This window comes from Pipistrellus hanaki (assembly GCF_964339955.1).
Source record: "Pipistrellus hanaki genome assembly, chromosome: 5".
Lineage (NCBI taxonomy): Eukaryota > Metazoa > Chordata > Mammalia > Chiroptera > Vespertilionidae > Pipistrellus > Pipistrellus hanaki.
The window spans coordinates 95491209-95504960 of record NC_140507.1 but is presented as its reverse complement, the minus strand read 5'-3'; positions in this window follow the sequence as shown (position 1 = coordinate 95504960).

Here is a 13752-nt window from a genome sequence, read left to right as displayed (position 1 = left end):
CCTTTTCTACACTAAGAACTGACTTGGAGATTCTCTTTCATCTGTTCTAAACAAGTTCTCATCTGTTTGCAGTCATTTTCTCTGAATTATTCATGTTTTCATGTAGTTTCCTATATTCTGCCTTCTGGCCCAAGTATAAGCTTTGCCCACTTTATCAAACAACTTCCTACACACTGTTATGATCTGAGGCAGCTAGGGAACATTGTCTCTCAACTGTGTTATAGAGTGTAGTACTACATTTCAGTGAAGTGTAAGGCTTTCCAAAGCTGCCGAACGTGTTTCTTTCTCTATTTCAATGGTATTCTGCCTTGTTTAACACACATTTACCACTCTAGTCTCCTTTAAGTAAAGAATATAGGATTCATACAGTGTGTCATGTGATCTTAACTGGCATTACGGATTTCCCTTATCTTAGCTACCTTTTCTACACTAAGAACTGACTTGGAGATTCTCTTTCATCTGTTCTAAACAAGTTCTCATCTGTTTGCAGTCATTTTCTCTGAATTATTCATGTTTTCATGTAGTTTCCTATATTCTGCCTTCTGGCCCAAGTATAAGCTTTGCCCACTTTATCAAACAACTTCCTACACACTGTTATTAACTGAGGCAGCTCGGGAACATTGTCTCTCAACTGTGTTATAGAGTGTAGTACTACATTTCAGTGAAGTGTAAGGCTTTCCAAAGCTGCCGAACGTGTTTCTTTCTCTATTTCAATGGTATTCTGCCTTGTTTAACACACATTTACCACTCTAGTCTCCTTTAAGTAAAGAACATAGGATTCATACAGTGTTTCATGTGATCTTAACTGGCATTACGGATTTCCCTTATCTTAGCTACCTTTTCTACACTAAGAACTGACTTGGAGATTCTCTTTCATCTGTTCTAAACAAGTTCTCATCTGTTTGCAGTCATTTTCTCTGAATTATTCATGTTTTCATGTAGTTTCCTATATTCTGCCTTCTGGCCCAAGTATAAGCTTTGCCCACTTTAGCAAACAACTTCCTACACACTGTTATTAACTGAGGCAGCTCGGGATAATTGTCTCTCAACTGTGTTATAGAGTGTAGTACTACATTTCAGTGAAGTGTAAGGCTTTCCAAAGCTGCCGAAAGTGTTTCTTTCTCTATTTCAATGGTATTCTGCCTTGTATAACACACATTTACCACTCTAGTCTCCTTTAAGTAATGAATATAGGATTCATACAGTGTTTGATGTTATCTTAACTCGAATTAAGGATTTCCCTTATCTTAGCTACCTTTTCTACACTAAGAACTGACTTGGAGATTCTCTTTCAGCTGTTCTAAACAAGTTCTCAGCCGTTTACAGTCATTTTCACTGAATTATTCATGTTTTCATGTAGTTTCCAATATTCTGCCTTCTGGTCCAAGTATAAGCTTTGCCCACTTTATCAAACAACTTCCTACACACTGTTATGAACTGAGGCAGCTAGGGAACATTGTCTCTCAACTGTGTTATAGAGTGTAGTACTACATTTCAGTGAAGTGTAAGGCTTTCCAAAGCTGCCGAACGTGTATCTTTCTCTATTTCAATGGTATTCTGCCTTGTATAACACACATTTACCACTCTAGTCTCCTTTAAGTAAAGAATATAGGATTCATAGAGTGTTTCATGTGATCTTAACTGACATTACGGATTTCCCTTATCTTAGCTACCTTTTCTACACTAAGAACTGACTTGGAGATTCTCTTTCATCTGTTCTAAACAAGTTCTCATCTGTTTGCAGTCATTTTCTCTGAATTATTCATGTTTTCATGTAGTTTCCTATATTCTGCCTTCTGGCCCAAGTATAAGCTTTGCCCACTTTATCAAACAACTTCCTACACACTGTTATGATCTGAGGCAGCTAGGGAACATTGTCTCTCAACTGTGTTATAGAGTGTAGTACTACATTTCAGTGAAGTATAAGGCTTTCCAAAGCTGCCGAACGTGTTTCTTTCTCTATTTCAATGGTATTCTGCCTTGTTTAACACACATTTACCACTCTAGTCTCCTTTAAGTAAAGAATATAGGATTCATACAGTGTGTCATGTGATCTTAACTGGCATTACGGATTTCCCTTATCTTAGCTACCTTTCCTACACTAAGAACTGACTTGGAGATTCTCTTTCATCTGTTCTAAACAAGTTCTCATCTGTTTGCAGTCATTTTCTCTGAATTATTCATGTTTTCATGTAGTTTCCTATATTCTGCCTTCTGGCCCAAGTATAAGCTTTGCCCACTTTATCAAACAACTTCCTACACACTGTTATTAACTGAGGCAGCTCGGGAACATTGTCTCTCAACTGTGTTATAGAGTGTAGTACTACATTTCAGTGAAGTGTAAGGCTTTCCAAAGCTGCCGAACGTGTTTCTTTCTCTATTTCAATGGTATTCTGCCTTGTATAACACACATTTACCACTCTAGTCTCCTTTAAGTAATGAATATAGGATTCATACAGTGTTTGATGTTATCTTAACTCGAATTAAGGATTTCCCTTATCTTAGCTACCTTTTCTACACTAAGAACTGACTTGGAGATTCTCTTTCAGCTGTTCTAAACAAGTTCTCAGCCGTTTACAGTCATTTTCACTGAATTATTCATGTTTTCATGTAGTTTCCAATATTCTGCCTTCTGGTCCAAGTATAAGCTTTGCCCACTTTATCAAACAACTTCCTACACACTGTTATGAACTGAGGCAGCTAGGGAACATTGTCTCTCAACTGTGTTATAGAGTGTAGTACTACATTTCAGTGAAGTGTAAGGCTTTCCAAAGCTGCCGAACGTGTTTCTTTCTCTATTTCAATGGTATTCTGCCTTGTATAACACACATTTACCACTCTAGTCTCCTTTAAGTAAAGAATATAGGATTCATAGAGTGTTTCATGTGATCTTAACTGGCATTACGGGTTTCCCTTATCTTAGCTACCTTTTCTACACTAAGAACTGACTTGGAGATTCTCTTTCATCTGTTCTAAACAAGTTCTCATCTGTTTGCAGTCATTTTCTCTGAATTATTCATGTTTTCATGTAGTTTCCTATATTCTGCCTTCTGGCCCAAGTATAAGCTTTGCCCACTTTATCAAAAAACTTCCTACACACTGTTATTAACTGAGGCAGCTCGGGAACATTGTCTCTCAACTGTGTTATAGAGTGTAGTACTACATTTCAGTGAAGTGTAAGGCTTTCCAAAGCTGCCAAACGTGTTTCTTTCTCTATTTCAATGGTATTCTGCCTTGTATAACACACATTTACCACTCTAGTCTCCTTTAAGTAATGAATATAGTATTCATACAGTGTTTGATGTTATCTTAACTCGAGTTAAGGATTTCCCTTATCTTAGCTACCTTTTCTACACTAAGAACTGACTTGGAGATTCTCTATCAGCTGTTCTAAACAAGTTCTCAGCCGTTTACAGTCATTTTCACTGAATTATTCATGTTTTCATGTAGTTTCCAATATTCTGCCTTCTGTTCCAAGTATAAGCTTTGCCCACTTTATCAAACAACTTCCTACACACTGTTATGAACTGAGGCAGCTAGGGAACATTGTCTCTCAACTGTGTTATAGAGTGTAGTACTACATTTCAGTGAAGTGTAAGGCTTTCCAAAGCTGCCGAACATGTTTCTTTCTCTATTTCAATGGTATTCTGCCTTGTATAACACACATTTACCACTCTAGTCTCCTTTAAGTAATGAATATAGGATTCATACAGTGTTTGATGTTATCTTAACTCGAATTAAGGATTTCCCTTATCTTAGCTACCTTTTCTACACTAAGAACTGACTTGGAGATTCTCTTTCAGCTGTTCTAAACAAGTTCTCATCTGTTTACAGTCATTTTCTATGAATTATTCATGTTTTCATGTAGTTTCCTATATTCTGCCTTCTGGTCCAAGTATAAGCTTTGCCCAGTTTATCAAAAAACTTCCTACTCACTGTTATGAACTGAGGCAGCTAGGGAACATTGTCTCTCAACTGTGTTATAGAGTGTAGTACTACATTTCAGTGAAGTGTAAGGCTTTCCAAAGCTGCCGAACGTGTTTCTTTCTCTATTTCAATGGTATTCTGCCTTGTTTAACACACATTTACCACTCTAGTCTCCTTTAAGTAAAGAACATAGGATTCATACAGTGTTTCATGTGATCTTAACTGGCATTACGGATTTCCCTTATCTTAGCTACCTTTTCTACACTAAGAACTGACTTGGAGATTCTCTTTCATCTGTTCTAAACAAGTTCTCATCTGTTTGCAGTCATTTTCTCTGAATTATTCATGTTTTCATGTAGTTTCCTATATTCTGCCTTCTGGCCCAAGTATAAGCTTTGCCCACTTTATCAAACAACTTCCTACACACTGTTATTAACTGAGGCAGCTCGGGAACATTGTCTCTCAACTGTGTTATAGAGTGTAGTACTACATTTCAGTGAAGTGTAAGGCTTTCCAAAGCTGCCGAACGTGTTTCTTTCTCTATTTCAATGGTATTCTGCCTTGTATAACACACATTTACCACTCTAGTCTCCTTTAAGTAATGAATATAGGATTCATACAGTGTTTGATGTTATCTTAACTCGAATTAAGGATTTCCCTTATCTTAGCTACCTTTTCTACACTAAGAACTGACTTGGAGATTCTCTTTCAGCTGTTCTAAACAAGTTCTCAGCCGTTTACAGTCATTTTCACTGAATTATTCATGTTTTCATGTAGTTTCCAATATTCTGCCTTCTGGTCCAAGTATAAGCTTTGCCCACTTTATCAAACAACTTCCTACACACTGTTATGAACTGAGGCAGCTAGGGAACATTGTCTCTCAACTGTGTTATAGAGTGTAGTACTACATTTCAGTGAAGTGTAAGGCTTTCCAAAGCTGCCGAACGTGTTTCTTTCTCTATTTCAATGGTATTCTGCCTTGTATAACACACATTTACCACTCTAGTCTCCTTTAAGTAAAGAATATAGGATTCATAGAGTGTTTCATGTGATCTTAACTGGCATTACGGGTTTCCCTTATCTTAGCTACCTTTTCTACACTAAGAACTGACTTGGAGATTCTCTTTCATCTGTTCTAAACAAGTTCTCATCTGTTTGCAGTCATTTTCTCTGAATTATTCATGTTTTCATGTAGTTTCCTATATTCTGCCTTCTGGCCCAAGTATAAGCTTTGCCCACTTTATCAAAAAACTTCCTACACACTGTTATTAACTGAGGCAGCTCGGGAACATTGTCTCTCAACTGTGTTATAGAGTGTAGTACTACATTTCAGTGAAGTGTAAGGCTTTCCAAAGCTGCCAAACGTGTTTCTTTCTCTATTTCAATGGTATTCTGCCTTGTATAACACACATTTACCACTCTAGTCTCCTTTAAGTAATGAATATAGTATTCATACAGTGTTTGATGTTATCTTAACTCGAGTTAAGGATTTCCCTTATCTTAGCTACCTTTTCTACACTAAGAACTGACTTGGAGATTCTCTATCAGCTGTTCTAAACAAGTTCTCAGCCGTTTACAGTCATTTTCACTGAATTATTCATGTTTTCATGTAGTTTCCAATATTCTGCCTTCTGGTCCAAGTATAAGCTTTGCCCACTTTATCAAACAACTTCCTACACACTGTTATGAACTGAGGCAGCTAGGGAACATTGTCTCTCAACTGTGTTATAGAGTGTAGTACTACATTTCAGTGAAGTGTAAGGCTTTCCAAAGCTGCCGAATATGTTTCTTTCTCTATTTCAATGGTATTCTGCCTTGTATAACACACATTTACCACTCTAGTCTCCTTTAAGTAATGAATATAGGATTCATACAGTGTTTGATGTTATCTTAACTCGAATTAAGGATTTCCCTTATCTTAGCTACCTTTTCTACACTAAGAACTGACTTGGAGATTCTCTTTCAGCTGTTCTAAACAAGTTCTCATCTGTTTACAGTCATTTTCTATGAATTATTCATGTTTTCATGTAGTTTCCTATATTCTGCCTTCTGGTCCAAGTATAAGCTTTGCCCAGTTTATCAAAAAACTTCCTACTCACTGTTATGAACTGAGGCAGCTAGGGAACATTGTCTCTCAACTGTGTTATAGAGTGTAGTACTACATTTCAGTGAAGTGTAAGGCTTTCCAAAGCTGCCGAACGTGTTTCTTTCTCTATTTCAATGGTATTCTGCCTTGTTTAACACACATTTACCACTCTAGTCTCCTTTAAGTAAAGAACATAGGATTCATACAGTGTTTCATGTGATCTTAACTGGCATTACGGATTTCCCTTATCTTAGCTACCTTTTCTACACTAAGAACTGACTTGGAGATTCTCTTTCATCTGTTCTAAACAAGTTCTCATCTGTTTGCAGTCATTTTCTCTGAATTATTCATGTTTTCATGTAGTTTCCTATATTCTGCCTTCTGGCCCAAGTATAAGCTTTGCCCACTTTATCAAACAACTTCCTACACACTGTTATTAACTGAGGCAGCTCGGGAACATTGTCTCTCAACTGTGTTATAGAGTGTAGTACTACATTTCAGTGAAGTGTAAGGCTTTCCAAAGCTGCCGAACGTGTTTCTTTCTCTATTTCAATGGTATTCTGCCTTGTATAACACACATTTACCACTCTAGTCTCCTTTAAGTAATGAATATAGGATTCATACAGTGTTTGATGTTATCTTAACTCGAATTAAGGATTTCCCTTATCTTAGCTACCTTTTCTACACTAAGAACTGACTTGGAGATTCTCTTTCAGCTGTTCTAAACAAGTTCTCAGCCGTTTACAGTCATTTTCACTGAATTATTCATGTTTTCATGTAGTTTCCAATATTCTGCCTTCTGGTCCAAGTATAAGCTTTGCCCACTTTATCAAACAACTTCCTACACACTGTTATGAACTGAGGCAGCTCGGGAACATTGTCTCTCAACTGTGTTATAGAGTGTAGTACTACATTTCAGTGAAGTGTAAGGCTTTCCAAAGCTGCCGAACGTGTTTCTTTCTCTATTTCAATGGTATTCTGCCTTGTTTAACACACATTTACCACTCTAGTCTCCTTTAAGTAAAGAATATAGGATTCATACAGTGTTTCATGTGATCTTAACTGGCATTACGGATTTCCCTTATCTTAGCTACCTTTTCTACACTAAGAACTGACTTGGAGATTCTCTTTCATCTGTTCTAAACAAGTTCTCATCTGTTTGCAGTCATTTTCTCTGAATTATTCATGTTTTCATGTAATTTCCTATATTCTGCCTTCTGGCCCAAGTATAAGCTTTGCCCACTTTATCAAACAACTTCCTACACACTGTTATTAACTGAGGCAGCTCGGGAACATTGTCTCTCAACTGTGTTATAGAGTGTAGTACTACATTTCAGTGAAGTGTAAAGCTTTCCAAAGCTGCCGATCGTGTTTCTTTCTCTATTTCAATGGTATTCTGCCTTGTATAACACACATTTACCACTCTAGTCTCCTTTAAGTAAAGAATATAGGATTCATACAGTGTTTCATGTGATCTTAACTCGAATTAAGGATTTCCCTTATCTTAGCTACCTTTTCTACAATAAGAACAGACTTGGAGAATCTCTTTCAGCTGTTCTAAACAAGTTCTCATCTGTTTACAGTCATTTTCACTGAATTATTCATGTTTTCATGTAGTTTCCTATATTCTGCCTTCTGGCCCAAGTATAAGCTTTGCCCACTTTATCAAACAACTTCCTACACACTGTTATGAACTGAGGCAGTTCGGGAACATTGTCTCTCAACTGTGTTATAGAGTGTAGTACTACATTTCAGTGAAGTGTAAGGCTTTCCAAAGCTGCCGAACGTGTTTCTTTCTCTATTTCAATGGTATTCTGCCTTGTATAACACACATTTACCACTCTAGTCTCCTTTAAGTAATGAATATAGGATTCATGCAGTGTTTGATGTTATCTTAACTCGAATTAAGGATTTCCCTTATCTTAGCTACCTTTTCTACACTAAGAACTGAATTAGAGAATCTCTTTCAGCTGTTCTAAAACAAGTTCCCTTCTGTTTACAGTCATTTTCACTGAATTATTCATGTTTTCATGTAGTTTCCTATATTCTGCCTTCTGGCCCAAGTATAAGCTTTGCCCACTTTATCAAACAACTTCCTACACATTGTTATGAACTAAGGCAGCTAGGGAACATTGTCTCTCAACTGTGTTATAGAGTGTAGTACTACATTTCAGTGAAGCGTAAGGCTTTCCAAAGCTGCCGAACGTGTTTCTTTCTCTATTTCAATGGTATTCTGCCTTATATAACACACATTTACCACTCTAGTCTCCTTTAAGTAAACAATATAGGATTCATACAGTGTTTCATGTTATCTTAACTCGAATTAAGGATTTCCCTTATCTTAGCTACCTTTTCTACACTAAGAACTGACTTGGAGATTCTCTTTCAGCTGTTCTAAACAAGTTCTCATCTGTTTACAGTCATTTTCAATGAATTATTCATGTTTTCATGTAGTTTCCTATATTCTGCCTTCTGGTCCAAGTATAAGCTTTGCCCACTTTATCAAAAAACTTCCTACACACTGTTATTAACTGAGGCAGCTCGGGAACATTGTCTCTCAACTGTGTTATAGAGTGTAGTACTACATTTCAGTGAAGTGTAAGGCTTTCCAAAGCTGCCGAACGTGTTTCTTTCTCTATTTCAATGGTATTCTGCCTTGTATAACACACATTTACCACTCTAGTCTCCTTTAAGTAATGAATATAGGATTCATACAGTGTTTGATGTTATCTTAACGCGAATTAAGGATTTCCCTTATCTTAGCTACCTTTTCTACACTAAGAACTGACTTGGAGATTCTCTTTCAGCTGTTCTAAACAAGTTCTCATCTGTTTACAGGCATTTTCTCTGAATTATTCATGTTTTCATGTAGTTTCCTATATTCTGCCTTCTGGCCCAAGTATAAGCTCTGCCCACTTTATCAACCAACTTCCTACACACTGTTATGAACTGAGGCAGCTCGGGAACATTGTCTCTCAACTGTGTTATAGAGTGTAGTACTACATTTCAGTGAAGTGTAAGGCTTTCCAAAGCTGCCGAACGTGTTTCTTTCTCTATTTCAATGGTATTCTGCCTTGTATAACACACATTTACCACTCTAGTCTCCTTTAAGTAAAGAATATAGGATTCATACAGTGTTTCATGTGATCTTAACTGGCATTACGGATTTCCCTTATCTTAGCTACCTTTTCTACACTAAGAACTGACTTGGAGATTCTCTTTCATCTGTTCTAAACAAGTTCTCATCTGTTTGCAGTCATTTTCTCTGAATTATTCATGTTTTCATGTAGTTTCCTATATTCTGCCTTCTGGCCCAAGTATAAGCTTTGCCCACTTTATCAAACAACTTCCTACACACTGTTATTAACTGAGGCAGCTCGGGAACATTGTCTCTCAACTGTGTTATAGAGTGTAGTACTACATTTCAGTGAAGTGTAAGGCTTTCCAAAGCTGCCGAACGTGTTTCTTTCTCTATTTCAATGGTATTCTGCCTTGTATAACACACATTTACCACTCTAGTCTCCTTTAAGTAATGAATATAGGATTCATACAGTGTTTGATGTTATCTTAACTCGAATTAAGGATTTCCCTTATCTTAGCTACCTTTTCTACACTAAGAACTGACTTGGAGATTCTCTTTCAGCTGTTCTAAACAAGTTCTCAGCCGTTTACAGTCATTTTCACTGAATTATTCATGTTTTCATGTAGTTTCCAATATTCTGCCTTCTGGTCCAAGTATAAGCTTTGCCCACTTTATCAAACAACTTCCTACACACTGTTATGAACTGAGGCAGCTAGGGAACATTGTCTCTCAACTGTGTTATAGAGTGTAGTACTACATTTCAGTGAAGTGTAAGGCTTTCCAAAGCTGCCGAACGTGTTTCTTTCTCTATTTCAATGGTATTCTGCCTTGTTTAACACACATTTACCACTCTAGTCTCCTTTAAGTAAAGAACATAGGATTCATACAGTGTTTCATGTGATCTTAACTGGCATTACGGATTTCCCTTATCTTAGCTACCTTTTCTACACTAAGAACTGACTTGGAGATTCTCTTTCATCTGTTCTAAACAAGTTCTCATCTGTTTGCAGTCATTTTCTCTGAAATATTCATGTTTTCATGTAGTTTCCTATATTCTGCCTTCTGGCCCAAGTATAAGCTTTGCCCACTTTATCAAACAACTTCCTACACACTGTTATTAACTGAGGCAGCTCGGGAACATTGTCTCTCAACTGTGTTATAGAGTGTAGTACTACATTTCAGTGAAGTGTAAGGCTTTCCAAAGCTGCCGAACGTGTTTCTTTCTCTATTTCAATGGTATTCTGCCTTGTATAACACACATTTACCACTCTAGTCTCCTTTAAGTAATGAATATAGGATTCATACAGTGTTTGATGTTATCTTAACTCGAATTAAGGATTTCCCTTATCTTAGCTACCTTTTCTACACTAAGAACTGACTTGGAGATTCTCTTTCATCTGTTCTAAACAAGTTCTCAGCCATTTACAGTCATTTTCACTGAATTATTCATGTTTTCATGTAGTTTCCAATATTCTGCCTTCTGGTCCAAGTATAAGCTTTGCCCACTTTATCAAACAACTTCCTACACACTGTTATGAACTGAGGCAGCTAGGGAACATTGTCTCTCAACTGTGTTATAGAGTGTAGTACTACATTTCAGTGAAGTGTAAGGCTTTCCAAAGCTGCCGAACGTGTTTCTTTCTCTATTTCAATGGTATTCTGCCTTGTATAACACACATTTACCACTCTAGTCTCCTTTAAGTAATGAATATAGGATTCATACAGTGTTTGATGTTATCTTAACTCGAATTAAGGATTTCCCTTATCTTAGCTACCTTTTCTACACTAAGAACTGACTTGGAGATTCTCTTTCAGCTGTTCTAAACAAGTTCTCATCTGTTTACAGTCATTTTCAATGAATTATTCATGTTTTCATGTAGTTTCCTATATTCTGCCTTCTGGTCCAAGTATAAGCTTTGCCCACTTTATCAAAAAACTTCCTACTCACTGTTATGAACTGAGGCAGCTAGGGAACATTGTCTCTCAACTGTGTTATAGAGTGTAGTACTACTTTTCAGTGAAGTGTAAGGCTTTCCAAAGCTGCCGAACGTGTTTCTTTCTCTATTTCAATGGTATTCTGCCTTGTTTAACACACATTTACCACTCTAGTCTCCTTTAAGTAATGAATATAGGATTCATACAGTGTTTGATGTTATCTTAACTCGAATTAAGGATTTCCCTTATCTTAGCTACCTTTTCTACACTAAGAACTGACTTGGAGATTCTCTTTCAGCTGTTCTAAACAAGTTCTCAGCCATTTACAGTCATTTTCACTGAATTATTCATGTTTTCATGTAGTTTCCAATATTCTGCCTTCTGGTCCAAGTATAACCTTTGCCCACTTTATCAAACAACTTCCTACACACTGTTATGAACTGAGGCAGCTCGGGAACATTGTCTCTCAACTGTGTTATAGAGTGTAGTACTACATTTCAGTGAAGTGTAAGGCTTTCCAAAGCTGCCGAACGTGTTTCTTTCTCTATTTCAATGGTATTCTGCCTTGTTTAACACACATTTACCACTCTAGTCTCCTTTAAGTAAAGAATATAGGATTCATACAGTGTTTCATGTGATCTTAACTGGCATTACGGATTTCCCTTATCTTAGCTACCTTTTCTACACTAAGAACTGACTTGGAGATTCTCTTTCATCTGTTCTAAACAAGTTCTCATCTGTTTGCAGTCATTTTCTCTGAATTATTCATGTTTTCATGTAGTTTCCTATATTCTGCCTTCTGGCCCAAGTATAAGCTTTGCCCACTTTATCAAACAACTTCCTACACACTGTTATTAACTGAGGCAGCTCGGGAACATTGTCTCTCAACTGTGTTATAGAGTGTAGTACTACATTTCAGTGAAGTGTAAAGCTTTCCAAAGCTGCCGATCGTGTTTCTTTCTCTATTTCAATGGTATTCTGCCTTGTATAACACACATTTACCACTCTAGTCTCCTTTAAGTAAAGAATATAGGATTCATACAGTGTTTCATGTGATCTTAACTCGAATTAAGAATTTCCCTTATCTTAGCTACCTTTTCTACAATAAGAACAGACTTGGAGAATCTCTTTCAGCTGTTCTAAACAAGTTCTCATCTGTTTACAGTCATTTTCACTGAATTATTCATGTTTTCATGTAGTTTCCTATATTCTGCCTTCTGGCCCAAGTATAAGCTTTGCCCACTTTATCAAACAACTTCCTATACACTGTTATGAACTGAGGCAGTTCGGGAACATTGTCTCTCAACTGTGTTATAGAGTGTAGTACTACATTTCAGTGAAGTGTAAGGCTTTCCAAAGCTGCCGAACGTGTTTCTTTCTCTATTTCAATGGTATTCTGCCTTGTATAACACACATTTACCACTCTAGTCTCCTTTAAGTAATGAATATAGGATTCATGCAGTGTTTGATGTTATCTTAACTCGAATTAAGGATTTCCCTTATCTTAGCTACCTTTTCTACACTAAGAACTGAATTAGAGAATCTCTTTCAGCTGTTCTAAAACAAGTTCCCTTCTGTTTACAGTCATTTTCACTGAATTATTCATGTTTTCATGTAGTTTCCTATATTCTGCCTTCTGGCCCAAGTATAAGCTTTGCCCACTTTATCAAACAACTTCCTACACATTGTTATGAACTAAGGCAGCTAGGGAACATTGTCTCTCAACTGTGTTATAGAGTGTAGTACTACATTTCAGTGAAGCGTAAGGCTTTCCAAAGCTGCCGAACGTGTTTCTTTCTCTATTTCAATGGTATTCTGCCTTATATAACACACATTTACCACTCTAGTCTCCTTTAAGTAAACAATATAGGATTCATACAGTGTTTCATGTTATCTTAACTCGAATTAAGGATTTCCCTTATCTTAGCTACCTTTTCTACACTAAGAACTGACTTGGAGATTCTCTTTCAGCTGTTCTAAACAAGTTCTCATCTGTTTACAGTCATTTTCAATGAATTATTCATGTTTTCATGTAGTTTCCTATATTCTGCCTTCTGGTCCAAGTATAAGCTTTGCCCACTTTATCAAAAAACTTCCTACACACTGTTATGAACTGAGGCAGCTAGGGAACATTGTCTCTCAACTGTGTTATAGAGTGTAGTACTACATTTCAGTGAAGTGTAAGGCTTTCCAAAGCTGCCGAATGTGTTTCTTTCTCTATTTCAATGGTATTCTGCCTTGTATAACACACATTTACCACTCTAGTCTCCTTTAAGTAATGAATATAGGATTCATACAGTGTTTGATGTTATCTTAACTCGAATTAAGGATTTCCCTTATCTTAGCTACCTTTTCTACACTAAGAACTGACTTGGAGATTCTCTTTCAGCTGTTCTAAACAAGTTCTCATCTGTTTACAGTCATTTTCTATGAATTATTCATGTTTTCATGTAGTTTCCTATATTCTGCCTTCTGGTCCAAGTATAAGCTTTGCCCACTTTATCAAAAAACTTCCTACACACTGTTATGAACTGAGGCAGCTAGGGAACATTGTCTCTCAACTGTGTTATAGAGTGTAGTACTACATTTCAGTGAAGTGTAAGGCTTTCCAAAGCTGCCGAACGTGTTTCTTTCTCTATTTCAATGGTATTCTGCCTTGTATAACACACATTTACCACTCTAGTCTCCTTTAAGTAATGAATATAGGATTCATACAGTGTTT